Raw genomic sequence first — 23,831 nt, 5'->3', positions numbered from 1 at the left:
ATGCCCATACTAGAAAAATGGAATGAGCTCAAATAAACAATCTAATTCTGAACCTCAAACTCCTAGAAAAAGAAGAGTGACACAAGCATAAAGCCCATACAAAGAAGGAAATTATAAAGATCAGAGCAGAAATCAATGCGATGGAGACTAAGAGAATGATACAAAAAATCAGTAAAGCAAAGAGTTGGTTCTTCGAAAGAATAAATAAAATTGACAAACCCTTAGCCAACCTTATCAAGAAAAGGAAAGAAAAGACCCAAATGCATGCAATTAGGAATGAAAAGGATGAAATTACAACAGACTCAGAAGAAATCCAGAGGATCATCAATACCTACTTTGAGAACCTATATGCCAATAAGATGGAAAACACAGAAGAAATGGACAGATTCCTAGATACATGTGAATTACCAAAGTTGAACGAAGAAGACCTAAAAATTCTAAACAACCCAATATCAATGAAATTGAAAATGTAATGAAACACTTACCAACTAAGAAAAGCTCTGGTCCTGATAGCTTCACTGCTGAATTCTACAAGACATTTAGAGAGAAACTACTGCCACTATTGTTGAAACTCTTCAGTGAAATTGAAATGGAAACAATGCTCCCAAATTCATTTCTGGAAGCAAGCATCACCTTGATCCCCAAAGCAGAGAAAGACCCAATCAAAAAAGAGAACTATAGGCCAATCTCACTAATGAACACAGAAGCAAAAATACTTAATAAGATACTGCGAAATAGAATGCAGAAGCTCATCAAGAAGATCATACACCCTGACCAAGTGGGATTCATCCCAGGGATACCAGGATGGTTCAACATACCCAAATCAATAAATGTAATATACTATATCAAGACAAAAACCATATGATCATCTCAACAGATGCAGAAAAAGCATTTGACAAATTCCAACAAGGATTTATGATAAAAACCCTACAAAAAATTGGAATAGACAGTCTCTACCTCAATCTGATAAAAGCCATCTATGAAAAACCAACAGCCAACATCATACTAAATGATTAAAAACTGAAAACTTTCACGCTAAAATCAGAAAAAAGAAAAAGATGCCCATTATCACCCCTCTTGTTCAATATAGTTCTGCAAACATTAGCCACAGCAATTAGAAAAGAGAAAGAAATAAAAGGAATAAAGATAGGAAAGGAAGAAATTAAACCATCATTATTTGCCAATGATATGATACTCTACATAGAAAACCCAAAAAACTCTGCTAAAAGACTCCTAGACTTAATTGACATATTCAGCAGGGTACATGGTCAATACTCAAAAATCAATAGCCTTTCTGTACACAAATAACAAACTCACTAAGAGAGAAATTGGGAAAAAAATTCCTTTCACAATAGCATCCAAAAAAATAAAATATCTAGGAATCAATCCAACGAAGGAAGTAAAAGACCTCTACCACGAAAAGTACAGCACTCTGAAAAAAGAGATTGAAGAGGATATCAGAAAATGGAAAGGCATCCCTTGCTACTGGGTAGAAAGAACCAATAGAGTGAAAATGGCCATATTTCAAAAAGTGCTATATAGATTCTATGCAATCTTGATTGAAATCTCAACAGTATATTTCACAGAACTAGAGAAAACAATCCAAAAATTCATTTGGAACCAGAAGAGACCTAGAATAGCAAAAGCAATTCTAGACAACAACGACATGACATGGGTATCACAATCCCCAACGTGAAACAATACTACAAAGCTACTGTGATAAAAACAGCATGGGACTGGCAAAGAAACAGAGCCGAGGATCAGTGGAAAAGATTGGAAGATGCAGAAACAACTCCAGACACACTCAGCCACCTTACCTTTTATTTTTCCTTGAAGTTTAGGTAGAAAATACAGTTACATTCATCATTAGGATCTTGTACCTTTGATGTATCTTGGTATTTTTTCCCATTCCCCTGCCCTCCCTTCACCCGCTACACCCTTCCCTATTTGTAAAGACTTTGTTTCCATTTGTTTCCTTTTCTCATATTTTTTCTTTTCCCTTCTTTCCTTTCCCCTACCCCTCCCACTTCCCCTACTCCTTTAGATCTTTTCTTCCTATTACACAATATTAATTATACATTTTAAAAATCACAATATCAAAACTTAGAGGACATTACCATAGAGTTTACAGAATGTAAAAGGATATAGAAAGCATATTACAAAAACCATTTTTGAAATAAATTTGACAACTTCTAAGAAGTGCCTTGGAAGACAAACTAATGAGACTGACTCTCGAGGAAATAAAAAATTTGAATAGCACCTATTAAAGAAAGTATATTCCTACCTTGAAAACCTACCTATATGACAACAACAGGCTCATATACATTTTAACTGATGAATTATATTAAACATTTAAAGCAGAAAAGAGAAGGAACACTTCTCCCCTTATTTTAGAAAATCAACATTGTGCTAATACTAAAACTGGATAAAGATAATCAAAGAAAAAAGTATGAACATAGATAAAAATTTGTTTAACAAAATAGAGTATTAGAAGTCAGATCTGGCTGTATGTAGAAAGTGGTTTTATTATAGGGATGGCAGTGTTGGTTCAGCATTGGAAGATCCACCCCCATAAGTCATCATTTTAACAGAGGAAAGGAAAAAGCCATGTGATCCTGTCAGTAGTTGCAGAAAAAGTATTGGACTAAATTCTACAGCTGTTCATGGTAAAAAGCTATCAGGAGACTAGAAGTAGAACAGAACCTTCTCATCAGATAAGACATGTATTCCATACTTCCAGCAAAAATGCCTTATATGTTGTACACTTTTTTGTTTGTTTTTTGGTACCGGGGATTGAACTTGGGTCCTTGTGCTTGCAAGGCAGGCGAAGGAAACACTGAGCTAAATCCCGTGCTAAAAATGCCTTCTATGAGTGGAAAAGATACAATGGCTTCTCCCTAAAGTGAGGAACAAGGGCAGATATGCCTACTCTTCATCTGTCAGCCACCTCATCTTTGACAAAGGAGCCAAACACGCTCACTGGAGGATAGATAGCTTCTTTAATAAATCGTGCTAGAGAAACTGGATTTTAACCTGCCACAGATTAAATCTAGACCCATATCTTTCACCATGCACTAAACTAAAATCAAAGTGGATCTGATATCTAAATATTAACACAAAAACATCAAACTTGCTGGAAGATAGGTTAGACAGAACTCTTAAAGACATTGGAATAGGAAAAGACTTTATGAACAAAACCCCAGTGGCATGGGAACTAGCACAAAGAGTCAACAACTGGGATCTCATCTTATTAAAAAGCTTCTGCACTACAAGAGAAATGACTAACAAAGCTTAGAGACAACCTACAATGTAGGAAAATTTTTTTACCAGCTGTTCTTCAGACAAAGGTCTACTATCTAGAATATATGAAGAACTTAAAAAAACAGACCCTCCAAAATCAAAGACCCAATTAAAAAATGGGCATCTGAAATTAACAGACATTTCTGCGACAAAGAATTAAAAGGAGCAAATAAACATATGAAACAATGTTTAACATCACTGGTCATTTGAGAGATGCAGATGAAAACAACACTGAGATTCCACCTCACTCCGGAACGAATGGCTGCTATCAAGAAATCAACCAGGGCTGAGGATTTAGCTCAGTGGTGCCACCACCTGCCTTGCAAGCACAAGGTCCCGAGTTCAATCCCTGGTACCAAAGAAAAGAAAAGAAAAGAAATCAACCAACAACCAATGCTGGTGGGGTTGTGGGGAGAAAGGAACCCTTCTCTATTGTTGGTGGGAATGTAGACTGGTGTAACCACTGTGAAAATCAACATGGAGATACCTCAAAAAACTAGGATTAGAGGTCCCATTTGACCCAGCTATTCCCCTGCTGGGTATTTTCCCAAAGGAATTAAAAGAATCATACCACAGCAATATTTGTGTACCCATGTTTATACTGGCACAGTTTGTAATAGCTAGAACCTGCGAACAGCCCAATTGCCCATCAACTGGAGACTGGATAAAGAAGATGTGCGTGTGTGTGGTTTTTTTTTTTATTAAATGGAGTACTACTCAGCCATAAAGAATGAGAAAGTAGAGACATTTATAGCTAAATGGATGCATATTGAAGCCATACTCTTAAGTGAAATAAATGGGACTCATGTAAATACCAAATAGTTTCTCTGGTGTGAGAAACTGAAAGTGTAAATAAGGATCAAAATGTATAATAGATAATGTGAAATAGGAAGAAAAGGTGCAAAGGGGAAGGGGAAGGGGTAGGGGAAAGGAAAGAGGGGAATGGAATTAATATGAGAAAATGAAAAAATGGAAACAAAGACTTTGTAAATAGGGAGGGATGGAGTGGTTGAAGGGAGGGCACAGGAATGGAGAAAAAATAAGAATCAAGATATATTATGTAAAGGTGCAGATTTCCAATGATGAATGTCATTATATTGTATACCTAAAATGTATCAATTAACTTAATGAATTAAAAAAAGATATTGGCATAGAGAGAAAAATAATTATCAGCAACTACTATGTCATCCTGGCCATTGAAGTAAAGCCAGCAACCAGAATGACATCAGATATCAACTGGATTCTGAGAAGCCCTAAGAACTACTCATGATCAGCCCTTAACCAGAATAAAAAGGTCTATGATTTCAGTGAAGAAAATTAGGTTACTCATGTATTGACTTATGATAATTCAGACCACCAATTTCTGCTTGATGTAGACAGCAAGAGCTCAATCACATTATTGGACTAAATGGATTCTCCTTCATATCCTTCCCCTCTTACAATTATATTCACCAAACCTGACCTCCCACAACAAAATACAGGCTCTGTGATCTTTCTGAACTGAGCCTGGGCTTCCTAGGAGATCCCAGAATATGCCTGTTTACCTCACACTCTTTACAAATCTGTCTCCCAAGGCAGTCTCTCACTTGGTCACTGTGTCAAGGAAAAGCTTCAGTCTTGAAGTGAAATTCTTCTTCTATGTTTTAGTCTTTTCTTTGATAAGGTTGGTGTTTTGGTCATCACATTTGTTGCCTTGTTCTGTCAAGAACTAAGGAACAGAGTTGGCTGGATTTGGCAGTTCGGCCTCTTCTTTTCTCTTACTCAGAAACTGTGGGGCCTGGGCAGGCAGTGTCATCTGCTGTTGTGGGGGAACTGTTTTTCAGTCCATCTGCCTCAGTGCACAGGGCTCAGTTGGGTGAAAGTGTCAGCTGGGGTCTCAAAACATTCTCGAGCTGTTCCTTTATCACACAATCAGACTCTCACTCTTTTTCATGTAGGCTAATTCATTGACTTGCAGTACTTCTGAGGAATTTTTGTGTGACAGATCTAGAAGGAAAGGAGCCTAAATTAAATAAGAGAATTCTGATATAGATTGTGTTAGGTACTCTGACTGGGTCCCCCAGGTTACAGTCCTTTTAAAAGTACAATTTTTAGTTATAATTTTCCTTGTTTCCTTTCTACACATTTTATTTTTTCTATCCTACTTTATTATGACTACTTCTCCAGATCAGGATGTCTTACTACAGTTTGGCTGCTAAGGGTGTAAACAATCTTATTGCCAATGGACAACCACTGAAATTTGTTAAATTCTGGCATTCCATGTTTGCTGAACTTCAGTGGAAAAAGGCATCCTTGTGGAGTGGTTAGTAATAGATGGGTTCCACTTCATTTTGGGTGGGAAGGTAACCAGGGGAAACTTTCATCCCTACATGGTAACTATACTCAGGTTTTAAAACTCATCTTCTCTCCCTGATATAATCTTTCACTGTGAAGATGCTGTAATTGGAATATTTTGGAATACCTTAATTAAACATGCTGTTGTTTCAAAGTTGAACCCAGATGTATGTCAATTGTGCCATTAAGAATTTTGGGGAATGCTAGAGCAGCTTAATTAAATACAGTCTCTTGAAAACTGTATGGTGGGGAAAAAGTTTATTTGTTCTGTTTTGTTGTTAGCTGGCATGTATACTTACTGATGTAGATTGGCACTGGAGCACACATTTTCAGGAAAAATTTTCATTGAAAGTTAGACGAGACTTTTAGGGGACATTGGGTTGAATGTCTGGAGGGGAAACCCTAGATGAGGGGGATCAGACTAGCTCCACTGAAAATTTAAGCAGTGACTGAGTGGTGACCTCCTAGCTCTGGAATTCTCAGGAATAAAAGGTGATTCCATTCCCATGAAAGGACCATCTCAGTCTGTTGTAGTTTCAATCATGCAGGACTGTTTTGCTGGAATTCATGTGGTCACAGGTTTTGGAAATGGCTAGAGACCTCTGAGTGTAGCTAAATGTCCTTTACACAACTTTGGTTTGATGGCCATAGTCTTGAAAGAGGATGTGATCATGTAAATTCAGAGCTATCCAAACCTGTCCCACCAACCGCTAGAGAGAAACTCCCTAAATGATTAACAAAGTTATTTGCAGAGCTGAAAAGAGATTTGACCCAAGATGTGCAGTAATAGAGCATATAAAGTAGAAATTTGGCTTTGTTCTGCTTTTGGTTACCTGGTAGGGAATCTGTAGACCTAGGCAAAGATTCATGTTTTATAGTAAAAATGGCTTTTATACTTCTGACTGTCCCAGAAAAAAAATCCTCAAATAATGTTTGAAGTAATTCTTGCGGTATACAAAAAAGACATATCTAAACTCACGCTCGGGGTAGATGCTGTCCTGACACTGACTGTCTTGTTGCTTGAAGGTATAATTCACTCTGGATTTACTTTATAATAAAGTCTACCTATACTTCTGCATGCCTATGTGTCTTGATTGAATTCTTTCATCAAGGGCACAGAGAACCAAGGAACAAGAAAGTGAAAGGCTAGTTCCTTGCTGCATCAAGACCTGCCTTCCCACTGACTATGCCTTAGGTTATGTCTGAGATATCTCTCTACTTTGGCTTTCTTTTGCACTTGATCTCACAATCTTTAGTGATGCTTTTTCAGGCTGAAGCCTCTGGTTCCTCTTTGGCTTGTGATCCAGATGCCTTTGATGGAATCTGCATGGCAATCCAACGTTAAACAGATAATGTGGCTCCTCAAGGCCATCGAGATTGAGGGGTGGGGGTGTGGAAACCAGCGTATGGGCCGGCGGAGCGGCTCGCGGAGCTCGGGCCCCCTCACCGCTGACGCGGAGGCTGCGCTGTGCGGGGCGGCAGCGAGGCTAGAAAATGGCCTCGGTGCTCAAGATGGACGAGGTGATCGAGTCCGGGCTGGTGAAAGACTTCGACTCCAGCCTCTCGGGGATCGGGCAGGAGCTGGGCCCCGGCTCCTGCAGTACGAGGCCAGTCTTATGAAATTCGGATGTTGGATAATTGTAAAATGGGAGATATGCCAGAGATCAGTGGAAAATTGGTAAAGAGCATCATAAGGGTTGTATTCCATGACAGATGGCTGCAGTACACGGAGCATCAGCAACTTGAAGTCTAGAAGTGGAATTGCCCAGGAGATACACTGCTCGATTTAGATATTCCAATGTCTGTGGGAATAATTGGTACCAGGACAAATCCAAGCCAGTTAAATGCAGTTGAATTTCTGTGGGACCCTGCAAAACGCACATGTGCTTTCATTCAGGTGCACTGCATCAGCACAGAATCTACTCCACGGAAGCACAGAGGGGAAAAGGGAGTGCCTTTTAGGATTCAGGTTGACACCTTTAAGCAGAATGAAAATGGGGAATACACTGATCATCTTCACTTGGCTTTCTGCCAGATCAAAGTTTTTAAGCCCAAAGGTGCAGACAGGAAACAACTGATCAAGAGAAGATGGAGAAGAGAATCGCTCATGAAAAAGAAAAGTATCAGCCATCATATAACACCACAATCCTCACAGAATGTTCTTCATGGCCTGACACCCCCACAGCCTATGTGAATAACAGCCCTTCTCCTGCGCCCACTTTCACCTCTTCCCAGTAGAACACTGGCAGTGTGCCAGACAGCAATTCTTCTTCCCCAAATCATCAGGGAGATGGAGTTTCACAGGTGTCTGGTGAAGAAATTCAGCCTTCAGCTACAACTCAGGAAACACAGCAGTGGCTTCTAAAAAACAGATTCTCTTCCTACACAAGACTGTTTTCTCATTTTTCAGGTGCTGACTTTAAAACTGACAAAGGAGGATTTAGTTCAAATTTGTGGTGCAGCCGATGGAATTCGGGACTATAATTCACTGAAGTCAAGGTCAGTTAGGCCGTGCTTAACCATCTATGTCTGTCAGGAGCAGCCGAATGACACACCACTGCAAGGGCAGCAGCAAGCAGCAGGCGGTGGAGGCGAGAGTGGCAGTGGGACACCCTATGTTTATCATGCAATCTACCTGGAAGAAATGGTTGCCTCAGAAATTGCTCAAAAACTGGCGTTGCTGTTTAATATTCCTTTCCACCAAATTAACCAGGTATACAGACAGGATCTCACTGGTATTCTCATTCTTGTTAGTGATCAGATGGTTCAGAATTTTCAAGATGAGAGTTGCTTTTTATTCTCCACAGTAAAAGCTGAAAATAATGATGGTATCCACATAATCTTGAAGTGATCTCTTACATAGACTGAACTATATTCAGTAACAAATAAAGTCACACTTAAACGTGTGTGAAGACTGAGTTCAAGAAGTCTTGGGATTGGATTTTACTGAAAGAAATGTTTCATACTGAAAACACAAGATGACCTTTCTTATGAGTTGATATGAGAGGCAGACCTTTGCCTTGTCATAGCCGAAGCCCAGTGTTCTCATGAGAATGAGCGGATCAGGGCAGCTGCTTCCAGCTCTGGAGGTCATGCTGCAAGAGCAGCTTCATGCTTCTGACAAAAGTCAGTCCATGTGGTTCCCAGAAGCTGCCTTTTCTGGCTCCTTACACTGTATGCAGTTTGGAAATGAATGTAGAAACTTACTGTGGGCATTTAGTTTCTGTGCCAGTTTGGCTTCTATTGCCTGAACCTAATGCAGACCTGGGGAGGAGATGGGGGACAGCACTACTGTGGAGCCAGAATGGAAACTGTCTCAGAGATGCTGTGCTGATGTGGCCTTGGTAGCCAGGTAAGTGGCTCGGCACCTTCTCAGAAGTAATCATGTCTAAGGGTGTGCGTCTGATGGGATCATGGCAGACCGGGGAAGACTCAAACCAGGAAGATGGGCTTGAAGCTAACTGCATCATCAGGAGTACCTCAGTAAGAGGATCAGTGTAAATCCTAATAGGTACAAAGACTTGTATTTTGCTTTGTCACTGATTTATTGAAAAACTTCTTTTGTTTCTGCTTCCAAAAACATTTTAGTTTCTGGTTTTCCTACCACTCTTGTGGTTTTCTTTCTCATTTTCCTCCCCTTCTCTATCTCTGTCCCCTCTGTTCTTAAGCATTTTTAAAAGCCCTGCCCCAGATGTTGGAAATTGGTGACATAAGAAGGGGCGACAAAGTGTTATTGTTAATAGCTTCTGACTTGGTATTAAGGCATCTCTGTTTTGAACAAGATTAAATTATCCATGAAAACACTAAGTGTCATAAATACTAAAATACCATAAAAATCCTGTTTGTCTCACTTCAAATAATGAGCTTCAGTGCAATCATGGATAAACATTCTGGTGATTTAGGAGCTTTTAATACACCAAATAATGGTTTCTTTTTCTGTAAAATAGTGTGTCTCATAAAATCAAATGTGTGTCTGCTAGCATACTGTTTTTCAAAGGGAATCCACTATTTTCACTTTTTCCTCCTACTGCCTTTGTCTCCTTCACCCAAAACATCCCAAAATTCATTAGAAAGCATTTTTGAAGACAGTGGTATATCAAGACTAAATTTTTTAAAAAACAATAAACTTTTATTCCATTTAATTATAGCATCTCTGTCCACTTAGCAGTTTTAGCTTTGGATGTACTATTTGATCCCCATCCTTGTTCAGGTGGAAATAGGAATGATTACGTTTGGGTTCTCTCCCAGGTGACTAAGCTCCTTCAGTGAGTAAACGCTTTCCTATTCATAAAAGTGGCTAATTACTCACTACAAAGAAGCATTGTCTCAGTAGTCAGGTTTGGAAATACCTGTGATTCCTACAGACCTGTAGGAGGAGAGCTTGCCTTTTTGTACTCCCTTTGCTTTTGTGTGACCATGTTTTCTATAAGTCACTTGGGAAAGAAGTGAACTTCCCTTAATTGTTTCAGAAAGTTTTGCTTGTCTATTTAGCATTGTTTTTTGGGACTCATGATTTATGGAACAGTAAATGTCATTGAATGCTGTGAGCTATTTTGAAATCCTCATCAGGTTTTAGATGTGGGATAAAAATATTTACAAGCTTATCAGACTTGAAATTACACCCAGTGGCATTAGAACATTATAGTCTGTCCAGAGAAACAGGTTAAATAAATCATAGCACCAGAAAAAAAAAAAAAAGGGTAGAGGGCTGAATTAAAGCAAAGGGGAATTTGTAAGTGGCACCAAAAATTGCACTTAAAAAGTTAGAGTTTTTACTTTAGGGGTGTGTACTCTCCAAACTTCCTAGGGCCTAGAACATAAACTGCCATCCCCACCTCTCCTCAGCCAGAGAAATGGGCAGAATATGGTTGTTGAGACCAGGGGATCAGGATCCAATTTCATCTCCGTACGATAGGAATTCTAGGTCCAGGAAATGATCTAACAAACATAGACATGTCTATTTTCTTATTGTATTCTTTCCTTAATTCTTTCTTCTACAAAAGGCTCTACCATGCCTGCATGTGATTTTTATTAGCTAGCCTTTAAAAAATTGTCAGTCTCACCCAAACTCAGAAACAGTTCCTTTCACATCACCCCAGGAAATTCATAGACAACCTAGTGCTTGAGTAGGGACCAGACAGTTCCAAATTGGAGTCAGGGTGAAGCATCTGAAAGGGAAATTTGAGGTGGCCTCCTTTCTGTGGAACTGAGTGGTATACCTCCTTAATTTATGTTCCACCCAGTGAGTACTTGGATACCTCCAAAATGCCTAATACAGTAGAGAACACTGCATTCTCTGAAAAGAATAAATATGTGACAGGATTGCAGGAGGGTGACTGGTGCTGTGGGTGCTAAGACATGCTACTGAGGCTGAGTGATCTTCCCCAAGTGAATTTCTGGAATGGGTGACTATTATGGATGTCAGAGAACCACCATATGAATACAGGGATGCCCTGAAAGTGACCTCCAGAATACGGGAAATATTGCACTCTGTTAATGAGTAAAATGATTTAAAGAAAAGAAAGCTGCATAGAATTTCAGTGGCTGTCAGTTGGCTCATTCTCACTGTAACAGCAGAAGCTCCAAGCTTGCACACGTGCCAGGGAATTACAGGAGGAAGTTACCTACAATAAACATGTTGAAATGCAAATCCTGCGGGTGGGCACAGCTAGGGAGATGATGGAAGGCTTGATATGGATCGTATGAAACACTTATTGTTATTATTTCTTGCTTAAATTAAGAGTCATTTCACGGACTGAGGGAAGGTTAGAGATGGAAAAAATATGAGCTATTATAAGGTGTATTTTTTTTTACTTTATAAATCTTTGCTTTTTTCCTAGGTGTTTGTTCATTCTTAGGTGGAAAAAAGTATTGGTTGTTCTGGCAAGGACTCCCCTCTTCAATAAATTAATGCCAGTAAGGAGAGGAAGATAAATTTCTGGTTAAGAAGAAATGTGTTCCAAAGAAAAGAAAAGAAAAGGAAGTATAAATCAGTTGTTCTTACAAGCAAATCTCATGTGGCAATCTAATAGACTGAAAAATGGTGCATATCTGCCTCAGACCCTCTATTTATTTTAAGAAAATACATTTTTAACTGAAGACAGCTTCTTTCTAGATGAACACGTTTTATCTCTCAACCCATGTAGAGAATTCCTGTCTGGCCTTAACAAAATCATGTAGCACTTAGGGACAAAGATCTAGTCTAGTAGCCCTGCACTGGGGGCCAAGATGGAGAAGACCTCCATGGCCACCATGACCTTCCCCTTGGTGCTGTGGTAGACAGGGAGGAAGGTGACCCAGACACTGCAGAACACCAGCATGCTGAATGTCAAGAACTTGGCTTCGTTGAATGTGTCAGGCTGGTTCCTGGCCAGGAAAGCCACAGTGAAGCTCACCAGGGCCAGGGAGCCCAGGTATCCCAGGACACAGTAGAAGGCAGTTAGTGAACCCTTATTGCACATGATAATGATGTGGCCATGTTCAGAGTGTGCATCTGTGTCAATAAAGGGTGGATTTGTTCCCATCCAGATTCCACAGAGAGTGATTTGGATTAAGGAACAGATGGGGATGATGGAGTTAGGTGCCCCTGATACCAACAACTGCCTCATCCTTCTTCCTGGAGGAGTGACCTTAAAGGCCAGAACCACAGTAATGGTTTTGGCCAAGAGAGTGGAAACAGCCACAGTAAACACAACTCCAAATGTGGTCTGCTGAAGGATGCAGGTGGCTGTGTTTGGATGACCAATGAAGAGAAAGGAGCAGAGAAAACAGAAGTTGAGGGAGATGAGCAGGATGTTACTGAGCCCCCTTTTCCTGGCTTTGACAATGGGAGTGTCTTGGTGCTTCACAAAGAGCCCACAAACAACAGCTGTGAGAATAATGAAGTTCAGTGGTGTGACAGCCAGGGTCTTCCCCAACAGGCCTTCATAAGCCAAAAAAGTCACAGACTTTTGTAGACAGTGGTTTCTCTGAATGTTGGCATACTAATGATTTGGACACTTTGCAAAGTTTTCTATGTCTAGGGAAAAATTCAAATTATTTTCAGTCAAATTTCAATATTTTTCTCTTTTTCACAGCCCCTACCCCGAGAAGTTCATGGTTAGTTCAGCCAATTGCCCTCTCTTGCTTTCTTTTTTATTTTTAAAAATTTATATATTTATTGGTACATTTTAGGTATAAAATACATTTACATTTATCATTGGATGGTCATACTATAATATGATGTATCTTAGTTCTTATTTTTTCTCCCATTACCTCTGCACCTTTCACCTCCTCCACCCTTCCCTATTTACACAGACTTTGATTCCATTTTTTTTCTTTCTCATAATTTTTCCTTTCCCTTCTTCCCTTTCCCCTTCCACTCCTGCCATCCCAAAATGCTTGGACCTTTTCCTATTTCAAATTATCAATTATTCATTTTAATCATTTTCATCCTTATTTACACTTTCAGTTTCTCACACTAGAGAAACTATTTGGTATTTACACATGTGTGTCCTATTTATTTCACTTAAGAGTATGGCCTCAATGTGCATCCATTTAGCTATAAATGTCTCTACTTTCTCATTCTTTATGGCTGAGTAGTACTCCATTTTATTAAAAAACCACATCTTCTTTATCCAGTTTCTAGTCGATGGGCACTTGGGCTGTTTCCAAGCTTTAGCTATTACAAACTGTGCCACTATAAACATAGGTGCACATATATTGCTGTGGCATGATTCTTTTAATTCTTTGGGGAAGATTCTCAGTATGGGAATAGCTGGGTCAAATGGGACCTCTAGTCCTAGTTCTTTGAGGTATCTCCATACTGATTTCCACAGTGGTTGCACCAGTCTACATTCCCACCAACAATGGAGAAGGGTTCCTTTCTCTCCACACCCTCACCATCATTTGTTATTGGTTGATATCATCATAGCAGCCATTCTTTGTGGGGTGAGGTGGAATCTCAGCATTGTTTTAAACTGCATCTCTCAAATGACCAGTAAAGTTGAACATTTTTTCATATATTTATTTGCTGCTTTTAATTCTTGGTCTGAGAAATGTCTGTTCATTTCAGATGCCCATTTTTGAATTGGATCTTTGAATTTGGGGGGTCTGATTTTTTTCAGATCTTTATATATTCTAGATAGTAGACCTTTGTCTGAGGTACAGCTGTCAAAAATTTCTTCCCACATTGTAGGTTGTCTCTTAGCTCTGTTGCTCATTTCTCCTGCAGTGCAGAAGCTTTTTAATATGATGAGATCCCAGTTGTTGATTCTTTGTGCTAGCTCCCATGCTACTGAAGATTTGTTCATGAAGTCCTGTCCTATGCCAATGTCATCAAGAGTTCTACCTAACTTATCTTCCAGCAAGTTTAGTATTTCTGTCTTAATATTTATATCTTTAATCCATAATCCACTTTGATCTTAGTTCAATGCATGGTGATAGGTATGGGTCTAGTTTTAATCTTTGGCAGTTTTAAATCCAGTTTTTCTAAACCATTTATTAAATAGGTTATCTTTCCACCAATGAGGGTGGTTGGCTCCTTTGTCAAAGATGAGGTGGCTGAGTATGTCAGGAGTTGTTTCTGCATCTTCTAATCTATCCCACTGATCTTCGGGTCTGTTTGTTTGCCAGTACCATGCTGTTTTTATCACAGTAGCTCTGCAGTATAGTTTCAACTTGGGGATTGTGATGCCCCCAGCCATGTCTCTGTTTCCTAGTATTGTTTTTGCTATTCCAGGTTTCTTCTGCTTCCAAATAAATTTTGGGATTGTTTTCTCTAGTTCTGTGAAGTATATTGTTGGAATTTCAATTGGCATTGCATTAAATCTATATAGTAGTTTTGGAAGTATGGGCATTTTCACTATATTGGTTCTTCCTACCCAGGAACAAGGGATAGCTTTCCATTTTCTTATATCCTCTTCAATCTCCTGTTTCAGAGAGCTGTAGTTTTCAGTGTAGGGGTCTTTTGCTTCCTTTGTTAGGTTGATTCCTAGATATTTCATTTTTTTCGGTGCTACTGTAAAAGGAATTATTTCCCTAATTTCTCTCTCAATAGGTCTGCTATTTGTGTATAAGAAGTATTGTTTTTTGAGTGTTGACCTTGTATCCAGCTACTCCACTGAATCTGTCAATTAGGTCTAGAAGACTTTTGACTGAGTTTTTTGGATCTTCTATGTAAAGTATCATATCATCAGCAAATAATGACAGTTTCACTTCTTCCTTTCCTATCTTTATTCCTTTTATTTCTTCCTCTTTTCTAATTGCTATGGCTAATGTTTCCAGAACTATATTGAACAGGAGTGGTGATAGTGGGCATCCTTGTCTTGTTCCTGATTTTAGCGTGAAAGTTTTCAGGTTTTGACCATTTAGTATGATGTTGGCTGTTGGTTTTTCATAGATAGCCTTAATCAGGTTGAGATAAAGACCTTCTATTCCAATTTTCTGTAGCGTTTTTATCATGAATGGGTATTGGATTTTGTCAAATGCCTTTTCTGCATCTGTAGAGATGATCATGTGGTTTTTAACATTGACTCTGCTAATATAGTATTACATTTATTGATTTACAAATGTTGAACCATCCTTGCATCCCTGGGATAAATCTGAGTTGGTCAGGGTGTATGATCTTCTTGATGACATTCTGTATTCTGTTTGCTAGTATCTTGTTGAGGATTTTTGCATCTATGTTCATTAGGGAGATTGGTCTGTAGTTCTCTTTTTGGGTTGGATCTTGCCCTGGTTTTGGAATCAAAGTAACACTTGCTTCCAGAAATGAATTTGGGAGCCTTGCTTCCCTTTGAATTTCGTTGATGAGTTAAAAGAGTAATGGCATTTGTTCTTTAAATGTCTTATAGAATTCAGCAGTGAAGCCATCAGGACCTGGGCTTTTCTTTGTTGGTAAATTTTTTGTTACATTTTCAATTTCACTCATTGTTATTGGGGTGCTTAGAATTTCTATATCTTCTTCATTTAACTTTGGCAATTCATATGTATCTAGCAATCTGTCCATTTCTTCTGTGTTTTCCATTTTATTAGAGTACAGGTTCTTGAAGTAGGTATTGATGATCCTCTGGATTTCTGCTGAGTCTGTTGTGACTGCCCCTTTTTCATTCTTAATTGCATGGATTTGAGCCTTTTCTTTCCTTTTTTTGATAAGGGTGACTAAAGGTTTCTCAATTTTATTTATTCTTTCAAAAAACCAACTCTTTGATTCATTAATTTTTTGTATCATTCTCTTAGTCTCCATTGCATGATTTTCTGCTCAGATCTTTATAATTTCCTTTCTTGTATGAGCTTTGGGTTTGTTATGCTCATCTTTTTCTAGGAGCTTGAGGTTTTGCATTAGGTTATTTAACTGAATTTTCTCTGTTGTCTTAATATGGGCATTCACTGCTATGAATTTCCCACATAGAACTGCTTTCATTGTGTCCCATAGATTCCTGTATGCTGTACTAGCATTATCATTTACTTGTAGAAACTGTCTAATTTCTTCTTTAATTTCCTTTGTCATCCATTGGTTGTTCAGGAGGGTGTTGTTCAATTTTCATGTGTTTGTGGGAGTTTTGCAGTTTCTTATGTTATTGATCTCTAATTGTATTGCACTATGGTCTGGTAATATATAGGGGATAACTTCAATTCTTTCACATTTACTTAGATATGTCCTATGAGCTAGCATGTGGTCTATTTTGGAGAATGATCCGTGTGCAGCTGAAAAGAATTTGTATTCTGATTTTGTGGGGTAGAACACTCTGTCAACATCTATTAAGTCCATTTGTTCAGTAACTTGGTTCAGTTCTAGAATTTCTTTGCTAACTTTTTGTCTAGATGATCTGTCTATTTGTGATAGAGGGGTGTTGAGGTCCCCCACTACAATTGTATTGGTGCTTAGTTGGTTTTTCATGTCCATTAATATTTGTTTTGTATAGTTGGGCACATTCATATTTGGTGCATATATATTTAGGATTGTCATCTCTTCCTCTTGGATTGTTCCCTTCACAAGGATATATTGACTATCTTTGTCTCTCTTAATTACTTTTGGTTTGAAATCTACTTTGTCTGCAAAGAAGATTCCTACCCCTATTTCTTTCTGGGTTTCTGTCATGTGGAGAACTATTTTCCATCCTTTTACTTTCAGTCTATGAATTTCTTTTTGAGTTAGGTGTGTTTCTTGTATACAGCATATTGGTGGGTTTTGCTTCTGAATCCATTCTGTCAGTCTATTTCTTTTGATTGGTGAATTGAGGCCATTAACATTGAGGGTTATAATTGATAGATATTGACTCATCCTTGTTATGATATTTTACTGTTGTTGGCTCTTTTATTCCTTATTTTTTCCCCCTTTCCCTTTAGTTTCTCACCTTGCCTGGTGGCTTCCCTCTGTTGGGCCTCATGGAGTTGTGAACTTCATTGTCTTTTTCTAGAATATTGCTTAAAGTTGTTTGGAGTGCTGGTTTGGTGTTCATGAAATTTCTCAAGTGTTGTCGTGGAAGTATCTAATTTCCCCCATTGATTTTGAAAGATAATTTTGCAGGATACAATAGTCTCGGTTCTAAGCTCTTTTCTTTTAAGGCTCGAAATACTTGACTCTAGGCTCTCCTTGAGGGTTTGTGTTGAGAAGCCTGTTGTGATTCTGATGGGTATTCCTTTATAGTTGATTTGTTTCTTTTTTCTAACTGCCTGTAGAATTTTGTTCTGCTGTTGGGTTTCTGGGATCTTGATTATTATATGTCTAGCTGTAGATTTATTTTTTGATCATGGCTAGTTGGACTTCTATATGCCTCACTTATCTGTATGTCCAATTCTCCACCTCTTTCTTGGAAGTTTTCTACTATTACTTCTGTGAACATTTTTTTTATGTCAATTATACTTTCTCCTGTTTTTTTTTGTGGATTCCTATCAGTCTTACGTTATTCTTTGCATCATCTAGCAGCTGCTGAATTGATTTCTCATGGCCCTTACTATTTTTAAGAAATCTCTGTTTTCATGGTCCTTCACCACAATCCTGTCTTCTATATCTGCTATTCTATCTTTAGATTCTCTTAATCTGCTCTGCATGCTTTCAATGGCGTTTTTAATCTCCTGAATATGTTTGAATCTGTTTCATGGATTCCATTTCTTTCTTTTTTTTTTCACATAAGGAAGCATTTATTTGGGGTTTAACATGAAATCATACAAATAAAATGTGTATAAACACAAATCCACACTGAGGCATAACACATAGAAAGGACAAAGTAAAAACAAAGAAAACTAATTGGCAGCTATATACAGTTGGACACAGTTGTGTCTTGTACACTAGAAAGTCTTTTACAAAATAATCATTGGAGCAACAGAAGACCAATCTTCAATGTCATTCTGCAAGATTTCTTTAGCATCTCCTGTTTTCTCCAATGTCTTCCACTTTAGTATGGCTGCTAATTATTTTGGTGATTGCCATCCCCTCAAGATGCCTTGCCGTAAGTGCTCTGTTGACCACTGTAGTCTGCATATCCCTGTCCATATCCATAGTTCCCATAGTTATGCTCAGTATAATCATATCCGCCATAGCCACTATAGTTTTGATCACCACCATAGGCACTATTGTAATTTCCATATCCTTGATCATAATAGTTATTAAATCCTTGGTTCCAGTTTTGGCCCTGACCTTGGCCTTGACCCATAGTACCACCTCGCCCACCAGCCGCAGCACCTCTTCCTCCTTTTTGTTGTTGCTGTTGCTGCCAATATACCTCTTTGGGTTGTGCAACTTTGATTTCACACTTTCCAGAACCAATTTGATGGTATCTACTTTCTAACAATTTCTTGACTGGCTCTTCATCTGTGTACGTGATAAAACAAAATCCTCTCCTTTCATTTGTTTTTATATCCATTGGAAGTTCAATATTTTCAATCTCTCCAAAGGCTCCGAAATATTCTTTAATTTGTTCTTCAGAAGTATCTGGACTCAATCCACCCAAAAAAACCTTTTTAGGGTGTTCTTTCCCTTTTAAAGCTTTGGCCCTCTTGGGGTCTATCAATTTCCCATCCAGTTTATGTTCTTTTAGCTCCAAAACCTTATCAACATTAGCAGCATCTTTGAAAAGCACAAATCCAAACCCTCTTGATCTTCCAGTGACTGGGTCTGTTTTAATTGTGTAGTCTACAACTTCCCCAAATCGAGACAAATATTCCATCAGATCTTTCTTGCTTGTATCCCAGCTCAAACCTCCAATAAACATTTTACCGTCATCCTGCTGGTTCTTGCTCGTGTTGATCTGGGACCCTTCAGCGAACTCCTCTATATTGCTGTACTCATTCACGTCCTCCATAGTGGCAGAACCGTCGGCAGGGGAGAGCGGGTGCACGGTCCGGATCGGGGGGTGCTGGCGGCGGCGGAGCATTGTATGGAGCTGGATTTAAAATGGTGGCAGAAGAGGTCCATTCCTTTCTTATATTGGGCGATCATGGTTTCCATTTCTTTCTTATGCTGGACATTCATGGCTTCTAGCATGATTCTGAGCTCATCTTTTTTTTTTTTTTTTTTATCAATTTCTATTCTGGAGCCTCTAATCATGTCTTTCACTTTGCTCACCATCTCTGTAGTTATCTGGGAGATTATTTCCGCTTTGAATTTTTCTAGAGCCTCATTCATCTGTTTTGTTACTTCCTGTGTTATCAGTTCAGGGTGCCCAGATAGTTGATTATTTGACTTCTCCACCTCATTTCCCCCAGAATTTACCTTTTGGGGTGTGGAAGTCTGAGTTTGTGACTTGCTTAAATGTCTTCTCATTTTTGTTTTTGGTACTGTCCTTGGTTTATTTCCTGGGTTGATATTTTGAAGTTGCTTATTGTAAGTATCTTTGCTGATGTATTTAGAACCCTTATGGAATGATTGCTTCTCAGAGATATCTTCCGGATATAGCTGGTCTTTAGGTTTTGAGTCTCTAATGACTCTGAGGCTATCTCATTTTCATTATATCAGGATGGACAACTGATTAGATCAATCATAACACCTTAGCCCAAGTGATACAATCAGCAACAGAATAGCATCAAATACATCATTAAAGAATGACAATTTGTGGTAGTTATTAATCTATCACCTTTAAAAATGAAGAGCCTCCTTCAGGGTATGTCTCTGCTGTCACAATAGACAATGTGGGCAGCAGTGTGCAGTTACAAGTCAATGAGTCTCAGTAAGCTAGTCCCAGACCTGTGAGATTCAGGCAGATTTCTGGCTGCAAGTCCCAAGTTTAGCTCCCTGTCCACCTGCAGGGTTGCACTCTGCAAGGTTCTATAGCAGGTTTCAGCTGCTTTTCCCCTGAAGAAAGTCCAGGTTCCAATGGGAGCTGATGATCCCTCCAACTTACCAAGCATGGTAAGTCTGGTGTACCTTTATTGCAGAGATTCTCTTCACTTTTCCAGTGGGCTTTTTTTCATCATGTAGCCTGAGAGATGCCCTCTTTGTTTTGTTCACTTCTGCAGCTCAGGACAATGGCTTTTATATCCCCCTGTGCCTCTGCAGTGTCAAACCAAGTAGCTGCACAGCCAGAAGGCCGGGGGCATGCTGTTTTTGGAGGCAACTGTGTGCCCGAGCTGGGACAGGTGGGTGTGCCCTGGGGGGTCCTCCTCACCCTGTCTTGGTCCCAAGCCTGTCCTGGTTGCAAGCTTGTCCTGGTTGCAAGCTTGTCCTGGTTGCAAGCCTGTCCTGGTCACAAGCCTGTCTTGGTCCCAAGCCTGTCTTGGTCTCAAGCTGGTGGAGCAAACTGGAAGAAACAGGTCCCAGTCAGGATGCAAGCACTCAGCCCCACTCAGCCCTGCTTGGCCATGCCCAGCCCTGCTGGGCCAAGCTGGGGCTGGTGGGCATTCCCGGGGGTGTCCTCTTCACCCTTTCTTGGTCCCAAGCCTGTCATGGTCCCAAGCCTGTGTTGGTCGCAAGCCTGTGTTGGTCGCAAGCCTGTCCTGGTTGCAAGCCTGTCTTGGTCCCAAGCCTGTCCTGGTTGCAAGCTGGTGGAGCAAGCCAGAGGAGGCAGGTCCCAGTCAGGCTGCAACTGCTTGGCCCAACTCAGCACTGCTCCTGTATGAGCTTTTTACTTTTGGCATTTTGGATTTTTTAAGATGTTTGGCTGTATCTATAGATAAATGTCACTAAAGACATGCTTCTCCCAGGTTGCCAGATTATCCAAATAATGTCAACTAGTTTTACAAATACAGTACATATTGTTGTCTATGTATAATATCAGGAATCTTCCATTGGTCAAAAATAATATGTTAATTGTTAAGATCTGGCTCTCATAGGTCATCTAAAAATTTGTTAAGATAATTAAATAAAGACTCTTGGGCTTAGGAAAACTATTGGACAGGACTCCCCTTGGTAAAAAATGGAGCTCCTGACTGGAAAATAATTTATTCTATCCTTTGTTCACAAAGGGAACCCCAATAATTTCCATAGCCTTGTGGGAAATACATTGCTAAACATATTACTGTGATATGTATACATTGGTCATGGTCTAAGTTTTCGGTGGGAAAACAAAGTTTTATTTAAAATGCTTTTGGTACAAAACAAAATTAAGAGACAAAGGGTTTCATGTAACTGATACTCATTGTTATTTCATGGTATATATATTCATGACTTTCAGGTGAACAAGTCTTGTAGGATATTGTTTATGGTAATGATCTTTTTTGACTCAGGTATCTAGCTTTCTCTTGCACTCCAGCTACTTGTGATAAGAAGTACATGTCAAGCCAGCATGAGAAAACCAGTCAAATAATAGTTTTCTTAAAAACTTATGTGATGTATGTTATATGTGTCACCACACTTAGGGATGTTCAGTCGCCAAACAGTTGAAATAATGTCATATACTAAAATTAGAGGCTAAACATTATGAACTCCTAAGGTGCACTTATAGGCCAATATGTATGTTCTCTTTAGATGGCATCCTACTAAAGCATAACAAATAAGAGTTTTCTTTATGTCATTTAATATCTTGTGATCAGATGAAGGTGTTTGACTGAAAGACTATTCCATACTAAGATAGACATGTAAGTGTTACAAAGAAGATATCATGATTGTCATGCTAAAATACTACCTGTGGCTCTTGATCTTAAGTTTTTCTGTATAATATATAACGGTTGTCTATTAACATTTTACCAACCATGGTTGGTAAAATAATAGTCCTCTAACTGTGCTTTTTACTTCAAAAGTGCTTGCTGTCTTAACTATTATAATAGTTAAGCTCACCGCTTCTACTGAAATACTTATGTCACCGATCTTCTCTTCTGGGTGTTCAACAACTAAAGTTTGGAGACCAAACTAGAAAGGTAACTGGGGTATGAGGATATTTTGGCCCTGGCCCCTCAAGGTCAACAAAGAATCCAGGACATGAAGGAACCTTTCCTATAGGATCCTACATCTTTGGTAAGTCACTCAACCTTCTGACAAGGGAGATTGCTGGGCACCAGAGGACAAATGTGCCATGTGCCAAAGGAGGGTCACAAAGAGGGAAAAATCTCCCATGCTTTCACTGAAAGCAACATGGTCAAGCAAGGCCATGACCCATTCTTATGTCTGACACTAACAGAGGAGCTGAGAGGCTCTATGCATGGTTCCAAAGTAATGCCTGAGGCAACTTAACTGACCTTGATAGATAGCATGGGGTTCATACTGATTGACACAGGTCTCACTTTAACTTGGTCTTCAATACCCAGCAGAAAAGAATAACCAAAACAGGTATAAAATAATGCCATAGTAATAAAGCTAGATATAAAAAGGGGCTCCAGTCCCTGACCCCTTCTGGCAGTTTCTAGCTACACCAGTAGCTGACCACAGTTACGGATCATTAGGAAAAAACTACGGTAAAATCTATAAGAGCTCAGCTAAGGTTTAAAAATGTCTTAGGGAGCTTTGTTCTTCAAATTGTTTCTTATCTTTTTACAGCTAAAACTAGAGAGATTTGTAACAAAGTATCAGACTTATACATAAACTTTATCAATGAAAGGATCTTAAGAGCCAGCAGGTTACAATCACTATTTCAATTTCTAAGTGCAACTTTCTCCCCAATCTGCCCTTCCATTCTAGTGTGCTCATGCTTAGATTATACATGTTCTAATTTCTTAAAAGTTTTATTTATTTTTGCCTAGAGGCTGCCAAACTCGAAGCAGTCATACAAATGGAACCAATGACAAATGTGCTAGAATTCTTTTACTGGGATTTACCAGATTGGCCTTGTAAACAGCTCATAACTGCTAAACTATACAATATGAGTTCTATGTTGGATTCTGAGTCCCCTGGACCTTCTTATCCTCTTTGTGGGAGGCTATTACTAGTTCCTGATGCAAATCTTTATTGGCTATATTCACAGCAGTCCTGTTGATCTTATTATTTAGTGCATATATTCTTAACTGTTTCTTTGGTTTTTGTCTCCTCCAGATTCAAAGCTATATGGCTACTAAGATGATGATGATAAAGAAAAGTTTTAAAGTAAGTTTAGTAGATTAGCTATTGAAGTAGTTGTAGAAGCAAAATAGGTAGTGTATCCCTTTAAAAGCTTGCCTTAACCCATTGCCTTTGTTGTTTAAAGTGAAGGTTATATAGCTCCTTTGATCTGTAGCTCCACTATAGATAACATCTTAGCTCTGAAGAACAAAGTGGCAATCCCTGAACAAACTTGTGATATATGTGCTGTAACTCATGTGTTTAGGACTGTAATCAGTGACAGAAACCATCTGTGTTTAACCATTAAGCAGAAACCAGAATTTTGTTTGCTCAACAAAGACCACTAGGGATGAAATAATGACTAACAAAAGTATAAAAGGTGATGGACAAAGAACACAGGACATGGACACTGACCAGACCAGTTTCTGGCAGTACCGCCTGCTTGCAAGTAAAACTTTTATTATTTTACCCAAATTCTCTGTCTCTGTATATTTCTTTCCATGATTTCCCAGAACAATGACAATGCCTGCCACATATTGAGGGCCTTTAGATAGACTCTCTGTAGAGTAAGTCTAACTGCTGATCACAACTACAACCTTCTTCAGCTGGAAATAGCGAGAACGGTCTTTACCCTTTGCCCTCTCACAGCAGTTAGGGGTTCTTTTTCAGAGGGGAGAATATTGCAGATAGGTAAGTTAATTGAATATCTTGTGTGCAGTTAACAGGACCAGCCTTCCAGGAGCCAACACAGCAAGGAGCCAACTTGAAGGACAACCAAGACACATTCACCGAAGGCCAGAATTGTAAAAGG

The 23,831-nt window shown here is 39.1% G+C and overlaps 1 long non-coding RNA gene and 3 pseudogenes across 2 annotated transcripts in view; 1 reads left to right on the top strand and 3 right to left on the bottom strand.

Moving 5' to 3' along the window:
• The window catches only part of LOC110348637 (uncharacterized), a 110,023-nt gene that overhangs the window by 20,389 nt on the left and 65,803 nt on the right, over window positions 1-23,831 (bottom strand). The window lies entirely within an intron of this gene.
• LOC101701872 (upstream-binding protein 1 pseudogene) lies at window positions 7,114-8,523 on the top strand (annotated as a pseudogene).
• Window positions 10,973-16,714, bottom strand: LOC147825202 (vomeronasal type-2 receptor 116-like; annotated as a pseudogene).
• LOC147825201 (heterogeneous nuclear ribonucleoprotein D-like pseudogene) lies at window positions 13,620-19,693 on the bottom strand (annotated as a pseudogene). The gene has a single exon (XR_015440793.1). The product of XR_015440793.1 is annotated as a heterogeneous nuclear ribonucleoprotein D-like pseudogene (transcript).

The sequence above is a fragment of the Heterocephalus glaber genome, unplaced genomic scaffold (genome assembly GCF_053883595.1).
Source record: "Heterocephalus glaber isolate CG9 unplaced genomic scaffold, H.glaber_assembly_v1.0 deba00001504, whole genome shotgun sequence".
In the NCBI taxonomy this organism is placed as follows: Eukaryota; Metazoa; Chordata; class Mammalia; order Rodentia; family Bathyergidae; genus Heterocephalus; species Heterocephalus glaber.
The sequence above is the reverse complement of the archived record's forward strand: the minus strand, read 5'-3'. Positions and strand labels throughout refer to the sequence as shown.